The sequence below is a fragment of the Passer domesticus genome, chromosome 1 (genome assembly GCF_036417665.1).
Source record: "Passer domesticus isolate bPasDom1 chromosome 1, bPasDom1.hap1, whole genome shotgun sequence".
Classification (NCBI taxonomy): domain Eukaryota; kingdom Metazoa; phylum Chordata; class Aves; order Passeriformes; family Passeridae; genus Passer; species Passer domesticus.
The window spans coordinates 46,030,109-46,052,687 of record NC_087474.1 but is presented as its reverse complement, the minus strand read 5'-3'; the positions used below and the strand labels follow the sequence as shown (position 1 = coordinate 46,052,687).

At 41.6% G+C, this 22,579-nt stretch overlaps 1 long non-coding RNA gene across 1 annotated transcript in view; it reads left to right on the top strand.

Annotated features, from left to right (window-relative positions):
* The first annotated feature begins 14,420 nt into the window (after positions 1–14,420).
* Positions 14,421–22,579, top strand: part of LOC135287914 (uncharacterized) — a 29,060-nt gene continuing 20,901 nt past the window's right edge. Inside the window, exons 1-3 of the long non-coding RNA XR_010351354.1 lie at positions 14,421–14,480; positions 14,641–14,709; positions 15,314–15,396. This is a non-coding gene — a long non-coding RNA (uncharacterized LOC135287914). The remainder of the gene's footprint in view (positions 14,481–14,640; positions 14,710–15,313; positions 15,397–22,579) is intronic.

The window sequence follows — 22,579 nt, the reverse complement described above, 5'->3', positions numbered from 1 at the left end:
ACTGCTGAAAGCAGACAGATCTGTCAGCATGGAAACCCTGTAAAGCAGGGCTTTAACCAGAGTCCACTGAGTAGTCCCACTGGTTTTAATCACACTCAGAAGACTTTATCTAACATCCTTTGAAGCAGATGACTCTTCCTACTTAAATGAATTCATGCATAGTTGTATTTGTGTGAGACTAACACAGGCCTAGAGGATATAAAGTGAAGCAAAAGGTCACAGAGAACTCCATTACCACTCAAATGCAGATGTGCTAATAGCAATAAGTAACTCTAATATCTAAAATGTATTAGGAGCAGGTTCTATCCTTTCCTCTGTGTCTGCACAGCCCCTTCCATGATAAGTGTCAGCCCCAATGGGCAGGAATATGTGACAGTGCTCTGATGTGGTGTCAGGACCGTAAGGAACAAGAACCAAGGGTCTGTACCCTACTCTTCTTCCATTGCCTCTCTGTTTTCCCACCAGCCATGTCAGGAGAAACTCAAAGGCTTTGATTGCTGAGTATATTCAATTTTATGGTAATGCGGGATTATATGTGGGAGTCTTTAAGCTTGTTTGGTGCCAGTGCTTCATTTCTCCAGACAAAATGTGGAATCCTTGAAGGAGCAGGACAAAATGTTGGAGGAATTCAGAGAAGTCAGGTGACCCTCAGCTTGCTGCCTCTTGGCAGATCTTTTCCCTGGGGTGCAACAAGTAATTTTGCTACTGCTTGCCTCTGCTTTAGCATGCTGTGTATGATTTTCTTATGTGAGTAATGCCAGTGAAAGATAATGATTCATTTTCCAGTGTTTCATCATTTCACGTCCAGCCAAAACCAGCCTGATAATGGACAGAGGAAAAAGAGTCAAGGTCAAGGTGTGTGGTGAACCAAAATTTTTGGTATCATTGCTTTCAAGAAGTTTGTGTGTTCACAGAGCTGGAGGGCACTATCTTAGGAGTACGACATCATAGTCCTGGCTGAGCATGGGCAGATGACCCCTGCTTAGTGGCCCAGCCTCACTGGGGTGAAGGTATCTATTCATCAGAGGTGGGTTGGGCTACCTGTAGCCAACCTGCACTGTAGTCATATACAGTGACTTGCTCCTCCCTTAAGTACCTATGGCTCCTGGAAAGAAGATGCAGGGTAGGAATAGAACATCTGTGGAGACGCAGAGCAAGTCAGTGATCTCATGCACAGGGTAAGTGACCAAATGTACAGCATTCTTAGAGATTTAGGAAAGTCCAACCTTTTACTCCAGCTGCTGCCACTCTCCTGCTACAGTCCTGTGAGAAGCTCAGCTGTGTCCTCCCTCTTCCCATCCTTCCTCTCTTTTTTTTTTTTTTTTTGCTCATTGAGAGCAAAAGGCAGGCACCAGAATAAACAAATCTTGACCTTACCAGTGCTAATAATAATAACAGAAATGCTAGGTCAGGCCAGCTGACACTACGTGATTTAAAGTGTGAAGTGCTTGTGTATAGAAGTTGAACTGGGAGAGGCATCCTCCTTTGAGGGTATGTCTTTTTTAAAATACCTGGTGCTAGAAGGAATGTGGAGTGCTCTGAAGGCAACATGCTTTGGCTGCTCTGAAACGTTTTTATGAGGCCTGGGATAAATCAGCTCTGGAAAGTATGAGTTAGCAGTAATCAGAAGAGAGAGGGAGTTTTATCCAGGATGTGGGAATCACAGACTGCAGTCTTACTAATGCAGCAATAATGTGCCAGAGGAGATTTCTGGGGGTCACACAGCAGTGGTGCTTTGCTCTCTTTGCAGAGGAAAGGCAGCATGTGGCCCTGGCATCATCAGGGCTTTATGGAAGTGCTGGAGCTGCCTGTGCCTGGCAGCTGCCTCATTGAGAAGGAGGGATCCTCTTGCTTTGGTTGAAGCCTGTGAGGCTGATGCACTGGAGTCACTGGGTTCATTCCTGGAAGAGTCAATGGGGCAGTAGCAAAGGTCAGACAGGAGTGAGGAGGAAGGAGGGACAGCAGGAGGAAAGGAGTGATGGCAGTTGCCCAAATTCCAACTTTAAAATCAGTTGTATTCACACAAACCCCCAAATTGTTTTGTTCTTAGCATATTGTGTAAATATTCAAAATATAATGATGCTGTCTTGGCTCTATTGGAAAATTGAGTGCCAGGACTGAAACATTTGGGCTATACAAGGCACCTTGATTTATGTTTTTGAAGATGTATGGGTGCTGTCCAGCCAAGAAAAACCCACAGCCTCTTTGGGGCACCTTGTCCCTCTTGTGTCATGGAATACATATTGTTTGCACTGTTAGGAGGGCATGGCTGATGATGAGGGTGCTTCTGCAGAGGGGAGAGACCTGTCTGGTGGTGCCTGCTAAATGCCACTCTCCCACTGCCAGTGGAGGGTCCAGCAGGGACTGCTGGTCCTTGGGCTTCCACTTCCTTGAGCTTCCACTTCCTTAGGCTTCCTCCTTCTCCAAACTTCTCACAGAAATTTTCTCTCCAAACTGGCAGTTCTTTGTGCCTGAAGTTTTAGTGGTCTAGGTCATCTTGCCCTACAAAGCCCTGAAAGTTAGTGGGTTCAGAAATGTATGCACCTAGGAAATGTAAAAGGGTTCTAGCTGCAGCCCTGATACCCAACTGAAGTCCCCCACACACATTTGTAGCCAGCCATGCTGAAATGCAGCCTGGACCTCTGAGAAAAAGGGTGATCACGTACCTGGGGAGCTATCAGGGAAAGCAAGCTGTGACAATAATGTTTGGAAAACACTCCAGGATGAAAGACATGTTGCAGATTACGTATCTAATCAATCTGTTTCTACACTGAATCCATCATCTCAAGCTAAAAGATCAATGCATGTTTCAGGTAAATCCCCAGCTTCTTTGCTATAACCCTATGGACTTTAATTTTATTTCCTTACTTGTTAGTGGCAAGCAAAGCCACATTAATTCTATGTACATGATGCTGAAACAGATTCCTGGTGAGATAAACCCCTGTGGTTTCAGTGATCCCGGCCAGCTGAGGATTTGGTCTGCCATTTAGCAAGTTTTTATGTGGAAGTATTATTTGGAAACATCCTTTGATATTTCCCCTGGTGCTGAGCATATTACATAGCAGGAGTTATCTGAAGATTACAGTTGAAGTCAGGATTTTTGTGCAATGCTTACAGCTGTCCTGTTTCTTGCACAGTATAAAATGCATCTGTATCATTTTAGGTTTGGAGCAAATGTAGGCTTTATTGGAAAACATTGTCCATGCTGGAGAGGAAGCCATCGGGGACAAGGAGATTTCTGCTCATGTAACTATTTTGACATGTCGGAATTACAACTCTATCACTTTTGGCGAGCACAAATCTGACAGTGACTGGAAGTGGAACATGTAAAGAAAAGGCCTGGAACCCAACAAAATACAGGCAGGGATGACAGGCAGCCATATGGGAAAGAGAGGGATGGGGACATGGACACACTCCCTGCCAGCATGTGGGATGTAAGAGGAGGAAGACTTGATAACTGGCTGTTACTCCACCACTCAGGGCTCCCAGTGTCAGAATGAATGGCAAAACAGACATTTTGGCACATGCATGTGTATCCCTGGCTGTGAAAAAGCCCACAGGGGATTTACACTTAGGTGAAGTTAATACCATTTGTTGAACATAAACTCTGGAGCATAAACATCTTCAGGTATAAGGACAGTTGCATTTACTCAGTAGCCATCCCTTATGTAAAATGACTGAAGGATAAAGGTAAGTGGCTGGTGCTAGTCATGCAGCATCACCTTACTCCTTCTAAAGTCCTCTGGTTTTGGTTCTTTCAGCTTTCAAAGAACAGTTTTAAGATCTTTCTTTCTAGAGACCCATAAATTACTTAAGCAAGGTCACATGAATGTGGTTCTTTGCATGTTAAAGCGGTTGCAAAATAGGCATCTTCAGACCATAAATATGTGAGTTTAGGCTCATCTTCTCTGAATCTTAGCCCACAGAAGACCTAGGACATGCTGTAAAACTACCAATATTTACATTTTTAATAGACAGTCAGTAGCCCCAAAGAGTAAGTGGGATAACTTAAACCAGTGACACAAACATCAGGCTCAGTCAAAATAAAGAATTAATTTCTACAAGGCTCTGTTAGTGAAATATTCAAGGACAGGAACAGAATTTAAATCTGTTCTTAGATCAAAGCTGATGCCCTCCTCTTCTGGAATTGAAAACTTTATTGCTAAAAGAAGTTTTGGAAGGTATTTATGGCATTGCCTTCTGCATGCCAACATTATACATTGCTAATAAAGCATATATGAGATGGACTAAACTTTGAAGGAGTTGTAGGTAAATGAGGAATTTTAACTGGATGAGGATTTTTCTTTTTTATTCAGTGGCAATACATATGTGACCTGGCAGTTTGACATCTTTATCTGTGAGTTGAAGTAAAATCACAATCTGGAGATAAGGCAAAGACTACCTGAATGGTAAAAGTCAGGATGACTAAGCAGTGATACGTATATAAACTGGTCTGAATGACTTGGTAAACATAGCCCTGTGAAATGAAGTGGTGCAGTTAAAATACCAGTTTGTATACCTTAGAACAAAAAACACAGCCCTCATCGACAAGCAAGGAGGCTGTATTCTGAAAACCAAGAGGCTGTGCTGGCTATGTTGGACCAGAAGGAAAGCAGGGGGTTGCAGCACAATATTCCAGTTCTCTTTGCAGTAATGCTTGCATGAATAAAGAGGTTACTGAGCTCTGAGTTTGTCTGTGGCTGGAACTGGTGAGAATGATGCTGGAATGCTTCAGTTTCAGCAAGTTCAGCTTGTGAGGTGTATACCCAGAAAGCACAGAAACAGCTATAAAACAGAACCAAATGTTGGAGAGAAATCACTGAGATAGAGCTTCTTATGCATGTTTACCCTCCATAAATGTTCTCCAGAGAGGCATCTTCACTGGAAGAGAAGGCTGAACACCAAAGAGTTTTACAGTCCAGTGAAGTAAAACATAACCTGAATCTGTAGCTGGAAGCTGAAGCTGGACATATTAAGCTGAAAATAACACACATTTTTATTAGAGTGAGTCTAATCACTGGAATACTCTAGTGGGGTAGGGTCGATTCTCTGGCTCCTAAAGTCTTTACATCCAGACAGATGCCTTTCTGGGGATAGTCTTTGGCAAAACACGATTTATTGGACTTGATGCAAAGGTAACTTGATGAAATGTGATGACCTGTGATATATAGTAGGTCAGACTGGATAGCAGAGTGTTTCCTCCTAGCTTGGAGCATTAAAAATCTATGAACACTTAAACTTTAGGAAATTATGACAGCAAGCTGTAATATTTTTCTCTGCTGAGACTTCTCCAAAGCTCCTAAATAAATCATTACATACAAAACTTGCTAACTAACATTGATTTTTTTGGGTTTTTTTGAGCTATGTTAGGGATTTTTTAATCTTGTTTTTAGAAGAATGGTTTATAAGATTTTCTTTTTTCAAGTTCAGTTAGGAGGCTCTAATACTAAAACTTTCCAAGAATAGGGAGAATTACTATGTTGTACCTAGAACTTCACCAAGCTATGTAACTTCATTGTGTTTGGCTTTTCAAAACCTTTCCCGTAGCAATTTGCACTTTCCACATGCCCTGATACCAGCTTTAATGTCAACTCTACCATGCTGTTGGCTGCCTATCCTCTACCACAAAATTTATACAAAAGATAAAGTTTTGACAAAGCAGGCTGACACAAGAACTCTTTTCTCATAAGAAGGAGCTGTTAATCTACACACTTCTCACAACAGGAGCTGGGCTGAGGAATTGTCCTTCGTGTGCTTTAGTTCCTCATTTGAAGGGGATAGTTTTGCATTATCAGTAGAGCCATCTCAGAAGCAGTTCTTTACACAGCCTCTCCTTGGAAGGTTCTGTGGGGAAGAAGGGAGGCTGGGTATAACTTGAGAAGAAGGTATTTGAGTCCGTTGTTGAGGAAGCAAGTGCTTAACTTTAACCAGGTGCTGAAGTCCATCAATGCAAAATAAATAAATGATCTGTGGAAACATTGCAGCATATACTTAAACATAGCCCTGTGCTGCCAGTTCTAATGAGTTACAGCTTCAGTCTACGGAAGCAGTTGAGGAGCTGTGTCATCCATAGTGCAGGAGAAGTCCCTTGAAATTAATGGGATGGTGTGTGTGCTCAAAGCCATCCAGCTCCTAAGTGTAGAAATGGAATAAAGTGCTCTGAAAAGCAAAAGGAAGCAAACTGGGAGAGTGTGGTGAGCACACACAACTTAATTTGTTAGTCTTCGTTAGTCACAGCAAATAGATCCACAGGTCTTCAGAAGGATGGAATGAAGTGAGGCCTTCAGATGTGATTTTCTTTGGGGAAGGTTTGGGGCATTTTTAGAAGAGGAAAGAAAATAAAAGCAACTCAAATTTAAATACTTCCCAGCAGTTCGGGAGTAAACCTTGTAGAAACTAAAAGGAGTTTGCCTGAGATATTGAATGATTTAACTGTAAGCAGGGAATGAGCTGTCTCCTAACTCCTTAGGTAATGGATTGATGGCTGTTTGGTTTGTTGCTAAAGAGGCAACTGTTGTTGATTCAATTCTTCTAATTCTTTCCTTGTTTCTCCCCTCTCAACCCTATACTTAATGCAATTATTTAAAAAGAAAAAAAAGTAAGAGAAAGTTAGCTTTGTTTTCTTTAAATTTTTTTCTTTTTTTTCAGAGGTTATTACTTCTAACAGTGCCTTAACATAATCTCACAGCTGACTGAACAATACCCTCTGACCTTTCCTTCCTTGGGGACAAACTCAGGTTTAATTGACATTTGTGTCTGTGAGCTCTGCTGAGGGGAGATTACCAGTGGCTTAGCTAATTAGTATTTAAATGTTCACTAATGTTCCAAAGGATTTGTCAATTACAATCATGTTAAAAATTGATGCAAAGATTTCAATTTTTTTTTAAAAAAAGCAGCAATGTCACAGCTGATTCAATTTCTCCAGAGGATTAAAGAAAATATCAAATCTGCTATTATGATCCTTTCATACTAGAACATAAGGAAAATATTTTTAATTGTAAATGGCCCATGTGTTTCTCAATGTGCAAATATATTAAATTCTTGTTGCTGGGTTGAAAAATTTGAGGAAGCTCTCATTAGGATAATTTGGAAATATTCACACTGTATTTAGATGTGTTGATGTTCTACTCTCCCAAAAAAGCTTTTGCAGTTTGAAATACTAGAAGAATTTTCCAGACAAATTTAACACATGACATTAGGATAACACCACTACTAATACAGGGTATGAATCTCTTTAGAGTTTCCCATTGTGGACGTGATACACATTTCACCCAGTGCACTGAGTGTGATCCGTAACTGGTTTTAGCCAAAGAGTTTCAATTTCAAATTAAATCCACAGTTTATACAGTAAATTATGAAGGCAGCTTCTGGGTGTTGAAAATCCTTAACTGATCAAAACAGGGGCACCTTGTTATGAGCTGAAAGCTTTCTTCTGACCTGGTGAATGGGAAAAGATAACATGATATAGCAACTTGCTTAGAACCAACCTTCTTTCAACCCCTTTTCACTAAAGTATTTCAGCATACAGAGGAAGTACACAAATATATTAGATTTGGATCAAAGTTTGAAATTTGGTGTGTTAAAGTATTTAAAGAGACTTCAGAAGCCATCTATATAACCTACATATACTTGACTTTTTTTTTTTTCAAAGATGCTAAGGTATTACAACAACACAGCAGGTTTGGTGTATTAGGAGTTTCAGGCATTTAGGGGTTACACATCTTCTGTAAATGAAGCTAGTTTATTTGGAAGTGTAACTGAATGTAACTGTGCATTTGGGTACTCAGGAAATATAAGAAAATATTTTCATGCACATCAAATATTCAAGGATACTGGCATGATGGGGAAGCCCAAGATCATTGACTTTCCATGGCAGCTCTAATTTGGGCAGCAAGAATGCATCATTATTTTGGGGTGGGGTTTTTCCCATCACAATTTAAAAATGAATCTATATTAGCACAAAATAACTTTGTTTCCTGACTAATGAACAACTAAGAAAAGATGCTTTAGATTGAAGTAGTGAAGAGAGTGTTTTTAGGTTTACCTGAAAAAAAGTTACATTTCATTTTCTGATACTTTATTTAAACTTAAGAAAAGAAGAGGTAGTTCAAAGTCTCAGAACAACACACATACTTTTAGTGTTCTTTTTTCTAAAGCACTTAGAAACTAATATCAGTTTCAGAATCATTGAAATTTACCCAGCTGCTTTTCTTTTGGTATTTTTCCCTGATGAACTCTTTTTCTGGAAACCTGTATCTCTTTTGGAAAGAGGTTGCAAATTCATAAATTCCTACATGGTTTCCAGTCATCCCTACCACCCTCAAGCCTGATGCCATGGTGCAGACGCATTGACTCATTTGGGTCCTGAGGGTCAGTAGGTAGTTTTCCAGTGAATCTCATTGGAGGTCTCATTAGAATAGAGGTGTTTTCACTGAACATATTAGGGGAAATTCTTGGACTACAGCAAAGGAATTAGGAATAACATGAGCTCCTCTTCTCACATCTAAGCAACGGCATTATCTCTTTCCATCTCTTCTCCCACCCACCACCTTTTGGGTGTCCTCTCCTCCCACTTCTCTTTATCCCTATCTCATGGCCTCCTTCAGGAACGGCAGAATGCTCCAGGGATGCAGCATGCAGCAGGTCCAGGGGATGCATCAGCAGGGATGTCAGCAGCACATGGTAGGTGCTGCATTACTGAAACTCTCTGTGGTCCCTGACTGCAAAGATACTCTGTCCTTCCTAAACATCCCCCTGCAGCCCAAGGGCCATTAGTTACAGTTATCAGGGAAAGAGTTTTGTGCTGAGTTTAAGATATTGGGCTGGAGACATAGGGTGAGCAAATTCACCTCTGCATCCTACAGGGCTGTCTGGCATCAAAAGTTCCCAGCCCTTCTCTTGGAAAATGGATGTCTGAGGTAGTCCCAGGACATTGCCCTGCCTCCCCCAAGCCCTGATACCGTGGGTGTTAGAAAAAAGCCTTGATAGGGGGAAACATAAACAGATAAAGACATCTGGGGACTGTAGCCAACAACTGTATTCTGGCACCATGAGCCAAACCGCAGCCTTGACACTGCGAGGAAGATATTTGCTGGGGTCACTGCTCACCAGGAGGAACCCAAAGGGGGCAAGAACCTCCCATCTCCACCAGCTGCTGGAGGATGGGAGCAGGGGTGAGGGGCAGTGGCAGCACTGAGCAGCCCAACCAGGTTTTGAGGAGGGAGAGGACACCAACACAAAGTTGTGGCTCTAGTCAGTCATCAAAGGGACATGACCCACTCACAAATTCACATGCCACTTCCTGATACTGTGAGTGCCAGGGAAGAGAGTCCAAATCACTGCTACCACATCCCGCAGTAACTGTGGGGGTGGTGGGATGTCACATCGCACCCAGAGCCTGGTGCTGGCAGGGAAGAGATGGCAGGATGGAGCAGGGATCCTGACCCCCTGGCAGAAACCCATCTCAGCTTATCAAGGCACCATATGGTACGGCAAATATGGTCAGTTGATGGGAAGAAACTCTGTGTGGCCAAAATGGAAATAAATGGAAATAGAATAATTTGTAGCAAACTGACATCCCTTGAAAAAGGGTAAGAAAGAAGAAACCAGACTGATTTTGGTTTGTTGTTCTTTTTGTAAACACATTTGCTGACAGTAGTAGAGAATGTAATGTCTGTCTCTACTTGATTGGCATATCTGTTTTGCTCATTGCTTTATGAAATAATGCATACTCATTGTAATTCCTTTTATCTTGACTTTTTTTAAAATTGAGAGGCCAAAATGGTGTTGCTGAAAATACAGGTTACAGCCATTTTTATTAAAGCTGTAAGTTGAGGAAAATTAACAATGAAAGTAGTGTCCCAGTTGTTAAAAGCCAGACAGCTTTTATTTTTTTTTGTCATCTTCATTCCCCAGAATATTTGTAGTATAGGGAGAGACAGCCCACTTCCTTGCTTCTTGCATACTGTAATGTGTTGCCTCTAAAGCTTTGTTGATAAGAGAGAATTGGCCAGGCTTCATAACAGTCCTCTAAGAAATGGGTCACTGTATCCCAAGATTGGGCAGGAGGGGGATGACAGCTGCATGAGGCAGCTCATCTGCACTTCCAGAGGAAATGTGTAAAGCCAAATTTTAAACTAAGGAATAAAGCCACTAAGTATCCATGTAACCTAAATCTGAGATAATAAAATACTGCATTCCAAAAAGAAATTACAGTAAGAATCTGTTGAATTAAGTGCAAAATTGTATTGATTTGCTAATTTAACTGACACATTTTTAAATGTCCTATGCAATCCTTTTTAACAGCTGAAACTTTTGATTTTTTTAGGTCTACCGGACATGATATGGAAACATATTACCCAGGTCAATCAACTTTTCTCGGCTATCAGGTAACACATTCAATCAAAAAAATAAGCATTGTCCTGGTCCATGAAATTAAAGGGAAAAGGTGGAATGACAAAATATTCCTCCCTGCATTTCAGTGAAACACAATATATGGTTAATCAGCTTCTTTTAGATACAAAAGCAAACACAGTTCATTTTGTTAAGGCAAAGGAAAAGGAGAAAGCAGGTAAGCTGGTGAAAGAATAACTGACAGATAGGCATCAGCATTCTCTTCATTTTTGAACAATTAAGAATTATAAATTACATTGAAGCAAACCTGAAGTCACTCCTATTCACTGAAAGCCCAGCCTAAAGTACACTGAAGTTGTAGACTCCCCTTCAATGAAATTGGCTCTCGGTTGAAGCAGGCTTCCTACTTTAAATGAAAGTTATAAAATCGTCCTGAAATAGAAACTTGACCGGGGAGATTTGTGTGCACTGAAATGTGGGAGTGCCCCAGCAGTGGGCTCCATGCATGGAAGGTGGGCAGCCCCATCCCGGACACACAGCTGGCTGTGCACGTGTGCTCCAAGTGCAGGGTGCTGCGTGGAAACAGCCTCGGCCAACTGCAACCAGATGGTGAGGGGATGAAAGCCCATAAAGGATGCCAGTATTTCAGATAATTTCACAGAGGGTTTCTGCTTGGCTGAAGGCACAAGGAAACTCTCTCTCTCAGTGTTTTGCACAGCCAAGTGTTAAATCACTTTATATCAGAGCTGAACCTCAACCTCATCGCCGTTAATCTTCTTGATTGGTTAAGTCTTTGCTTTCTGTCAGAAAATCTGAAATCTGAGTGTCAATGATCAGCACATGAAGCCTTTCCGGCAGGGCCCCCCCTTTTCCACCCCTTTCCCCTGCTGCTGAAGGGAAAGAGCATCCTCTCTGTTTCTTGCACTCACTGTTTGCTGACTGTACAGCCAGTCTGAGCTGCAGATATATCCTTCTAATACTCATCCCCAGTTCTATGAGGCTTTTTACTCATGTATTCGTTATTCACCTGCACAAAGTAATAGTGGCTGGGAAAATCATAGTCTTCTTTGTGTATTTAAATGTATTAGCTCTGAGAAAGTGGTATCCTTGTTAAATGAGAACAGTGGTATGAGGAGAAATCAATCTTCAAGCACAAAAGGTCAAATGCAATTCCAGCTTCTATTTGTAAGTCATTGACAGTATTTACAATTTCACCAAAGGCAAAATCCCATTCTTTCATGAACAGGACCTGGTTTGGGCTCCTAGGTGAATGTACATCTTTGGCATTAAGAGATATCCTCCCAAGACTGTGTAGTCACTGCTGCAACCATCCTAGGAGTCATACTGTGGGTGAAAGTCTCCTCCCTTCCCACCATGCACTGACTGGCTAATGTTTCATTCCTCCTCAAAGCAATCCATGCAGGGCACCCAGTTTTTCTTCCAGAGAACATAACCCATAGCAAACACCTGCCCATGTTGTGGGCCTTGCTTCCTAACAGCAGTAGAAATTATATTCAATTAATTGCAAACATTTTCTTCTCATGTCAAAATTCATGCCTTTTTGTCCATCAAACCTCTTATCCAGCCCCTTTGTAACTTAAGCATGATGTCTGACTGGCCCCTCAGTCACAGGGTATTATTTCAGTTTTCTAATTAAATTACAAAACGATTTATCAAATTAATTAAGAATAACAAAAAAAAGGCAGGGTGATGCATGAACAGGCAAATTAATATGGACATTAGGAAGATTAATAGACATGTCTCAACTACTCATATCAACAAAACTTTGGTGGTGTAAACAGACCATTAGCAAATAAAAGCAGGATGCTAAAAAGGTTAAGGAGGGCAGCCTCTCAGAAATCAAATGAATGTCAAGAAGCAAGATTTTCCAACCTGGCCTGGGGAAAAGAAGCATCAACTCCCAGCACACAGCAAGAGTCTCTAGGACCATTCTTGTGATGTTCAGATCACTGCATGAGATTTACTGAATGCAGAAATTCATCACTGTGATCATAGTCCAGTGATGATCCTAGTTTGAACCACACTCACTTCACTGGGTGCGTCAGTGAATAAGGCTGCCAGAAAACTTGCTCACACAGTGTACATGCAGCATGTGCCATGGTGGACCCTTCCTTGCAGCTTGTCCCCTTGGATGTACAGAACCACAGATGAGATTTTGCAGACCAGTTTCATCCAAATTTGGAAGGCATGCTTCTGGTTAAATCTGGGCTATCTCATGCAGAGGATAATGTTTGCACTGAATGTCAATGTGCATTTTGGTTTGGTCAGGATAATGCCTAGCCAGTGACCTTATTCAGCCCCAATTAGCTGATAACTGCCAGCCAGTGCATTCCTCATTGCTAGGAGTGAAAAAGGCAATCATGGGAGAAAGGTAGTAATAACAGGAACAGCTAATTAGACTGTGAGTCTAATTCTTGCACAAGGCAAAGAAAGGAGGAAGAGAGATGTGAGAGTTTCTAGATGGTCTGGCTGCCAGCTGAAGATGAAGTGAGGATCTGGAGTCCAGTTCATAAATGTAAGGCTCAGATCAAGGTTCAACTCCCTCTACTTCTACAGCCTTCACTCCCGAGCCCTTTGAGCACATTTATGTCTTGCAGCCCAGCACCCTTGCAGCTCTGCTCAGATACGCAGCATCCTCATGACACCACAGACAGTGACACAGAGGTGGCAGCTCCAGTCTCCAAAGGACAGTGGACAGGTGATTGCAGTGCCCTTCCTGACCCCACTGCTCCATGCCTGGAGAAGGCAGTGTATTACTAGCAACAATCCACTGCTCTCAAACCTGAGAGCCCTTTTCCCTGAGCAGTGGTGGAATCCAAGGACCACAGGGATATATGGACCTCAGGTGTTTTAGGGAGATAATAGGAAAGTGGCATGTTTTGTGGGAGCCCATTCTGGCACCTTCAAGAAATCACAGAATCATTTACATTGGAAAAAACTTTAAGATCACTGAATCAAGCTGCTAATTTAGCACTGCCAAGATCACCACTAAACCCTGTCTCTGTGTACCAGGGTTCTCTTGGGGACTTTGTGCCCACAGGATTTTAGTATCAGCAGCATTGATATTCATCAGATTGGAAAAACCTTCTTTCTGAAACACACTTTTTGAGATACATTTCTCTAATTAATATAGGATCTATAGAAGAGCAAAGCATCACTTGTAGAACCCAAGGGAATTCTTCATATACTGCCAAGATTTCCAGATGAGAGGAAATATTTTCCTTTAATCCTATTGCCACATTCAGGCTTTATACTTCCTCCACAGTGACTCCAATTCCAGTTTGTGATATGTCACTTGGGAGAAAAATGTATCCTTACTCCAGCTTAATTGTGCCTACAAAAATACCCAAACACAGTAGAATAATCCTACTGAAACTATGAGATTACCTACATTTCCTTACCTACAGTCTTTTTTTGTGTGTGTGTGCCAGCAGAATAGTCATTAATACGGCATTTTTAAAAAGTATTTGCGGTGGACTATACCCTGATTTCAGTAATCCTCCTAAAAATCTAGCAATTTCTATCAAAGTTGCTAGAGTTGACATGAACTTGCATCTCAGCTGAATAATGAAATTTGACCCTCTGCATATAGGAAATGTGGTTTTCCATGTGCTGTTTCAGGGGAACCATGTTTCCTGACTTGGATGGTAGATATTCCAGGCAAAAATTACTGATTTGAGCAGGTACAAATCAGCGCATCATGAGAGGGTGGGGATGCAGCCTAGAAAGCCCTGATGGCTTGAATTGCAGGGAGGCAGGGAAGTTACATAAGCTTGCAGAGGCAGTCATTGGAGGGGATCCCTGATTTTAGCAGAGAACTCGGGGCATTACTGTGAGACAGATACAATAAAGGGTAAGTCGTTAGGCAGAGAAGATAAAGCACCACTTAAGGGAACAACTGACAGATGGGAGTGTGGCTCTGCAGCTCCAAGCAGGGAGAGACTTGGGTGCTTGCCCCTTCTGACGCTGAACCTCCTCACAATGCCTGGAGAATAAAAGCCTCATGGCATAATGGTGGTGGTGATGACAAGGGTAATAAGGCTCATGATAATAAGGACAAGCAGGGTTTCCATTTCCATTACCAGAGTAATCGATTGGAGCTTAAGGTTTTTTCTGCTTTTTTTTTTTTTCATCTAAAGCAAGTTCTGTAAGGGCCATGAGATAAAACCCTGAAAAAGGCCTTTAAAAGAGTCTTTGGGAACAGTGTGGAATTTTAAAATCTAATCTGTAATTTAAAGAATGAAAACTAATGTAATTGGTATACAGTCCGTTTCCATTAGGGGCAGGATACTGTCGGGTTCTTTCTGCTCAACGCAGGCTGGATTAAACATACAGGTGAACTATTTTTTCTATTTTTTTTTTTTTTTTAATTCCACTCTCTAGGACATCTGCAGAGTAACAGATGCAGCTTTTTGCCCATTATACACACACACACATACACACACACACACATACACACACACACACACACACACACACACACACACAGATTTTGCTCCCCATCATGGAGAGAAAAGCAGCTGGCCTTTATAAAAGAAGTAGTTTTAAAACTATGGTAATCTGAAAGCTGTCTACGTGCTTGAGAGTGGTGGCACCTTGCTGCTCGCAAGAGATACAGGCTGGAGCACTGAGCGGCCCCTTGGCACAGAGGTGTGATATCCCCAAATCCCCACCACAGTGCTTTGCCAACACCTGGACCAACTGACCACTGCAAATAGATAAATCAGCCTGGGCTGGCCCCAGCTGGACTCTGTGCCAGTAAACTGAGGTAGAGACTGCAAGGGGAAGAGGTGCTGCACGATGGCTGGGGCCATGGAAGCACACAGGGGTTATCCTGGAGGGGCTGCTGGCAGGAAAGTTGGTGAGAAGTTGGTGTGAGATGAGGGTGGGGGAAGAACCTGGCTTCTGCTCAAGGTAAAACCATCTCTTTCCTCACCAGAACCTTGGAGCCAAGGCTGAAACTGAAGTGCTAAAGAAATAATCCTTGCCCAAAGCAGCTGGCTATGTTTCAGGATTGAAACTGTGAGTCAAAGATGTTTTTATGTCAAGACTTGCTTGAAATCTCTCACTGTGGTCCATTTATTTTAGTCTGTGGCTGCTGGGGATGCAGTTCAGATGGGTAATGATATTTGGGAGCTTGAGGATGAACTTCAGTTCCAAATCAAAATGTCTTTGTACTCTGCTGCCTGTTGCTCACAGCTGTGAGAAGTCCCAAAAGATGCTTGCATACATTGTGATGTTCTGAGTGTCACACAAAAAGCAGTTGTAAGCTGTATCTTGTGGGAGTTTGTTAATGATGCAACTTTCTCAAAAACATGGCATATATGACCATCAGTCAGGTGTCCATGCAGACAGTATTCTACCTAGAGGAGAAAATTAGCAACTATTAAGTATTTTAAGTCCCTCACACCATCAACTGACCAGACTGTATCTGGAACAGTAAACCTCAAGCAGATTAAACAAAGGAGAAGGAGCAATTTATTTGCTAAGTATCACATTTACATATCTTAATTTAAGGTCTGTAGTTCAAGCAGGACTGGGCAAAGGTAACATATATTTGGTAGCATGGGATTTTTCCAAGGCACTGAGAACAGAGAGTGCTTAGCACATTAGAGAGGCCAAGAGCAAAGAAGGGTACAGTAGCAATCTTACACAGACAAATAGAAATTTTGTCCCTAAAAAAAACCCAAAAAAACCCCCAAAAAAACTGACGTGAAATTGGAACCTATTCAATAGTATAGTTATTCCTCCATCACTTGGATGCCCCTGGAAATCTCAAGCTGCAGTGTTTTATTGAAACCACTTATGCGCATCAGCAATATGTTTTTTGCAGCGGTCATTACGCCCCCACTTTTGCAACATGTTATTTTTTCCCCCTCTATGAAACTGTGACTTAATGCAAAGTAATGGCATGTCAAAGGCAAAGTTACAGCCCCTGTCTTGAATGCAATGCTGAGTCTCCTGTCATGCGTGGAATGTAATTACCATTAAGGCTGAAAAATGAGGGAGATGAACAGTAGTGGCAGTTTTTCTCAAGTTTACATAAACACTGGCTGCAAGAAGAGGGCAGGAACATTAAAATCAAAGAGCTCCTGTCACATCAGCGCTTTAAATCTCTAAGCGGCTCCTTGAAAATCATCTGGCCTCGGTGAACACAAACAACCGATAAAAGCTTCAGTTAAGGTCTGCTCTTATCTGCTAATTTCAGGGCAGTCTTGCCCTTTACCCACTGTCCCTAAGAAAGTAGCGGTTTTGGCACTTTCTCTTGGCTTGCTAAACTCTCTGCCGTGGCAATAATATTAACTAGCTGGAAAAGAGGTAAAAATGGAATTGAAGGTGTTTGAAGAGGAAATCCCTGTATCACTCACTGAGCAGCCGTGGGGAAACACTCTGTGTGCTTTGCCTATGCATCCTTATAGTTAAAGACTGGCTGATGGAGAGTACCACTCCTCTCATTCCTGGGGCTGGGTGTTATCTCCTGGGCACAGGGCAAGCCCTAACCTGACCCAAAATCTCTCAGAAATGTGGGCAGTATCTCTCTCCCACCCGTTCCCACTGAATCTGCAAGGTTTGTTTCCTACTGGCAGTGGCAGGAAGCAGGAATGCCTTGGGAAGAAGGAGAAGGCAAAGGTGTTTTGAGCGGTTTCTCCCCACTCTAGCTGTGGGAGTAGTTCTTTCCCCGACTTGTGCTGAGTTAACAGCCAAAAGACAAGCCCACAGGTTTCGGGTTTCATTAGGGACCTGAAGCTCTCATCAGGTTTGCCAGAGGATGTTTCAAAGGTAACTTGTCTGCACAAAACTGGGCAGATTTATTGTCTCTGTGGTTTTATTGAACGTTTTTGGCTTCTGTTTTCTCTTTTTGGTTTTTTTCATGTGAAACCCAATGGCTTAAGGCAGGATTTGTTTTGTGGCTTTGATGGATTGGAGTCTCCTTATCCTGCCGCTCTTAATGGAGTAGAGCTGTAAAGCACTTCAGGTTCAAAAAATTCAGTGCTGGTAGGAAACACAGGTTGCTCATGTCTCCTGGGTTTTCTGTGTTGCCCTCCCTCTCCTTTCTCTGAGGCTGGCTCTGGGCATTGTGCTGGAGCCACTGGCAGGCAGCCATGCAAGCAAACAGCCTGTGCCTTAGCATGGCCCTTTTCCTCCCCTATTTCCCTTTGGCTTCTCCCCATACCCAAGGATGGGAGTGGTGCCATGAAGATGCCACTGTCGATATCTCATCATGCTGCAGTGGAGAGGAAGAGAGAAGGAAGCAGGCAGGAAAAAGACAGGAAAAGGGACACTCCACTGGCAGTCTGTGTACCAGAACTCAATAATGCCTTCATGAAAGGAGGCTAAATGCTGATCTCCTCCCTGGCAGTCTTTTCCTACTGCCATTGCAGTCACTGGCTCTGGCGCTTCTGAGCTGTTATGAAAATGGTCCTCTTGAGTCCAAACGGGCTCTTTTCGTCTTCCAAACTGCAGACTGGGTGGAAATTGTAAACAGCTGCAAGTGGTTTACCTAACAGCAACAGAGAAATAACAGGAAAAGCAAAGAATAGGAAAGTCTAAGGCAATCTCGCTTCTAGGTTTTGAGACTGGTACTGATTTGCCACAAAATAATCATGTGTTTTCAATAAATATCTTATTTTTCATTAAAACATTGCTTTTTGTGGCAAGCATTTTTCTTGGCAAAACCTTCTCCCCACCAGTGTCTTGCTCAGCATTTGTTTCTGAGCTAATAGAAATTTGTAAGCTCCAAATATCCTGGGGAGAAAAGAGGGTTTCATGCCTCAAATTTTCCAGGGTGAAGGTTCCAGGTGAAGCCCAACTTAAGATCTTATAATGCACCTGAATCTTGAAATCACAGAGTCATAGAATTTATGAGGTTGAAAAAACCTTTAAGATCAAGTCCAAGTGTGAACACAGCGTTCCCCACCATGTTCACCATTAGACAAATAGTTCCATGCTCTTTGCAGAATCTCCAGATGGGCTGGAGACTCATGCTTGCAGAAGTCATCTCCACAAAGCACAGGTTGAGTGCTGTGGCTCATCCCTTATTGTAAAAATACTTCTAAGCCTATAATTGCTGAATCTTATGGGATTTGTCCCATGGTACTCAACAGCTGCAAGCAGAGCATGTCTGGGGATGGTTGCCTGGCTGAGATAAGGAGCCCAGGTCACTAAAGGAGCCCATGGTGGCAAAGCTGGTCCACAGCCAAGCCAAGACTTCTAGGCCAGGGGTCAGGAATGGTGATATATGAAATTGAGCACTGGAGACACAGCTCAGGCAGAGACTCAGGTGGAAGCCTGAGCTTCAGTGTAGATCAGGAGGGAAGGGGAGTCCTGCAGAGACTGCTCATGGCCAGACCCCTAGGATGAAGCAATCAACCCAGGTCCTGATACAGATATGCTCACCCTTCAAAGCTGTGGACAGGTGTTTGCAGTCCTAAACCCTGGAGAGCACTCTCAGTACTATAAATCATTCTGGTATTAATGTTCCTCAGCCACAGGAATCAATATCAACAACTTCAATGTTCACTGCTGCTGCTCAGGCAGCAGAACTTCATCTAACCTTAAGCCCAGTCAGGTGGGGGGAAATGCCATCCATTAAAAATTATCTTAATGACATAGTTGGAATAAATGTATAAATGTAAACACCATAGCACTCAAGTAGAGTTGAAAACACCCCGGGAGACAAGTATTCTTCCGTACAAGTGAGACAAAAATTGGATACTTCAGAAATGGTGAGAATGTTCTTGAGAATAAAATCCTTTTTACAGTGTCACACAACTATGATGGACTTTTATCAAATCACTATGGTGATAAAAGCCCAGAATTGAGAAAATCAAATGGAAAAACTAAAAGTGGGAGGAGGGTGTTAGTAGAGTCTAATGTGTAATGTACCATGTATTCGTTTTTAATTAGGTTCTATATGTGGCCACAGTAAAGAAATATGACAAGATTTCTCTGCTTATATTTCATATTCTAGCTGGTTGTCTTATTCATTCATACTTTGTTTTTCTGAATAAAAGCAATGGGGGTGGACAAGAAGAGGTGGGAAAAGCAAAGAGAAAAAAGCAGAGACCACGCTGGAAAAAGAAAAAACCCCTCTGAGTATTCATTCTTTATATAGTGCATTCTGCATTTCATTCCATGTATGAAAACAAAATGCAGTTCTCCTGTTCTCCAAAGTACCAGTGGACCAAATGGGTTTTATTCCTTTAAATATAATGGAATAGGATCATTCAGGATTTGGAGTTTTTTTCTATTGCACTGGATTTTCCACTTTGCTTGTACCCAGATTAATTTGCACCTCTATTTAGTCATAGACAATTTGTCCATTCAGATTTGTTATTTTATAAATCTTTGACCCTTGATTTGTTTTGATACATGTAGAGGGATATGGTTTAGCAGCTAGAGAAGGTTTTAGTGTAATTAACAGCTATATAAAAAGCTTTGAACTTTCCTAGCACTAGAAGCTAGGAAAGCAGCTCTTGGACCACTGCCTCCTGGTTTGTCCCGTCAACCAGAGGGAAACATGTGCAGCAGGATGTATTTCACCAGCTAGCTGAGCAGAAAGGGATAATCTCCAATCTAAGAGGAAATCATCGTGCTGGGAATTACTTTTATGATCTTAAGGATAGCAGATGAGAAAATTTGCATGTAGTATTTCTGCAATTCGGGCCTGCAGCTTTGATCAGACACAGAGAATGGGTCCCAAAAGAAATTTGACACTTTCATGTGTTTCTCTGAGTGAATTCTCTGCTGCCATGTTAGGCTTTTTCTGGATAGCTTTTTGCAAAGCTTTGAGTGATGGCACTGTATTGGTATGTATATTCAAAGAAAGCAATTTAGGAATTACTTCAACATGACTAAAAGGAAAATCTGCTTACGAAATTCTAGAGATAGTTGCATGTTCATTATTTTAATAAGCAGAGGTGGTACCGTGTGGCTTGTCTGAACAAATTAACCTAAAAATTTGTAATTTTTTCCATTTATATTTGCTGGTCTGCTAAAGGCTAATGTATCTTCCTGTGAGGATTGTCAAATTAGTACAGTTCAGACACTGAATATCAAACCTTGGCAAAGGACTTTGTGTGGACTGAGAGAAACCTTTGGAAATAAAGGCCACAACACAACAGGTTGTTTGACTTTTTAAAGGACAGATATTTTGAAGACCATTTTAAATTACCATCAAAACTAAACTGCGGGGTTTTTTTCCCTTATTTGCCTCATATTTGTTTATTTATTTATTTATCTATTAATCTGTATGAAGTTTTAAAGAAAGGACGTGGAAGAATAGAGTGGTCTGTAATACCACCTATAGATAAAACCACAGAACAGCCCTTTTGCTGCTCTGTGACCCTGCTTCAGCCCAGACTATTGTCCAGAATGTGAAATGCCATGTCACGTGCATGAGATCACTTGTGGCACAGGGCACCCAGCTGCAGCAGGGTTTTTTTGTTTGGTTGGTTTTTTGGGGTTTTTTTTGTTGTTGTTGTTTTTTTTATGTACCCTTTTTATAATTATGGGTTTTTGTTTGGGTATAACATTGCACATGTAAGATACTTCACCACTCACAAACAGCCAGAAGTTACTATTAAAGGGTCCAAGCATACATTATTTATGATTTGATCTAAGGCTGAGTGAAATATAAATTGTAGAGAAACTTAGGGAAGATTACCTCTCTCCCTAAAAGCTGTTTGCACAAATACCTACTTCTCCTCCATTTTTTCTGGAGATCACTTGTAGCTCACCATTTGAAGACATGAAATAAGTGCAGGTCTTTTAGAAGGAAGAAATAAAATGAGATTTTTTTCTTTTTTTTTTTTTTTTGGTTCCAGGGACAAGTGTCCTCAATTAACACTGACAGCTATTTAATTTCATTTAAAGTAGGTTGGTTTAAAATATGATTCTTATCTTGCCACTGCAGGATGGACTAAGTCTCTCTTTTAGAGCCACCCAGCAGTGGGGATTAAGGGAACTCGGTTACATTTCTTTCTACAGAAACCTGAGCTCCATTAGCAAAATATAGATTTGAGCAGATACGGACCCAGCATCTGGCCCCTTAGAAATAAGATAAAACTGTGAGGAGGAAATTAGAGAAGATCCAAAGCCCATTTAAATAAATAGGGAGGCTCCATAACCTTCAGCAGATTTTGGATCCCACTTGCAGAGAAGAGAGGGACTTGTTTACCATAAAGAAAGAAATCATTATCAGTTCATTAAGGCCTTGATTTTGTTTTACTCTAAAATCTATTTCTTTCTCTAACAGTAACTGGCTCTCTGAAAATGGGCAGCAACCTATTCCATGGTGGAGAGGAGTATATATTGTCCCTTACTAAGAGGGCTGTTCCTAATTTTCTAACATATTGATCTCACCTCAAATACTGCTCAAATTGTAATTAGGTGATGTGCTGGTTTATGTGCTGGTCTAGAGTTGGTAGAGTAATAAAATCAACTGCTGTAATGTTTTGAAAATGTCTTTTCATAGCAACAGATGCTGATGTGCAGTGCTTTGGTCAGTTTGGTTTTTGGGCTTCTTATTTCTCATACAGGTTTTTTCCTGTCAAAAACCACTGATCCTATTGGTAGACATTTTTGTTAAAACACAAAAAAAAAATCCCTGACAAAGAATAGGGAAGCAAGAATGAGAAACACCTCTCTTACGCAGCCCTTCAAAAAGAATGTACTGAATTTCCTGAAGTGAGAAGAACTGATGCTGAACTCATTGCTAAGAAGGTGTAAGGTATCATATTGCATTATATAAACTCATTGTTTGAGGTGGTTACAAAATAGCTTCTTATCTCTGGGATTGTTTAACTCCTGAAACACAAGGCTTGAGGGCACAGCTACTAAATTAATATTTGCAGGGCCATGGTCAGATAGAAGAAATAGCAAGGTAAGTCCCAGGACAGCTGTCACATGTGATGTCTTCACAACAGTCCCCTAAGACACCAGGAAATATGTGAGGAGCTCAGTCTCCATTTCTACCAAGATGTGGGGAATCTTGGGGAATCCTGGTAAGACAAAATTATTGCCACTACTTGTCTTAAACCAGATCACAGCTTGTTATTTGAGTAGTCCAGTCCTACGTGTCAGTGAGGTTGTTTTCTCTGTCACCAATGAAGATACAGAAGAGTTGCAGTACTGCTCTAGAGAAGTGAACAAGGTGAAGTTCTCTGTCAGCACTCACAAATAGCATCTACATGGCACTTAAAAT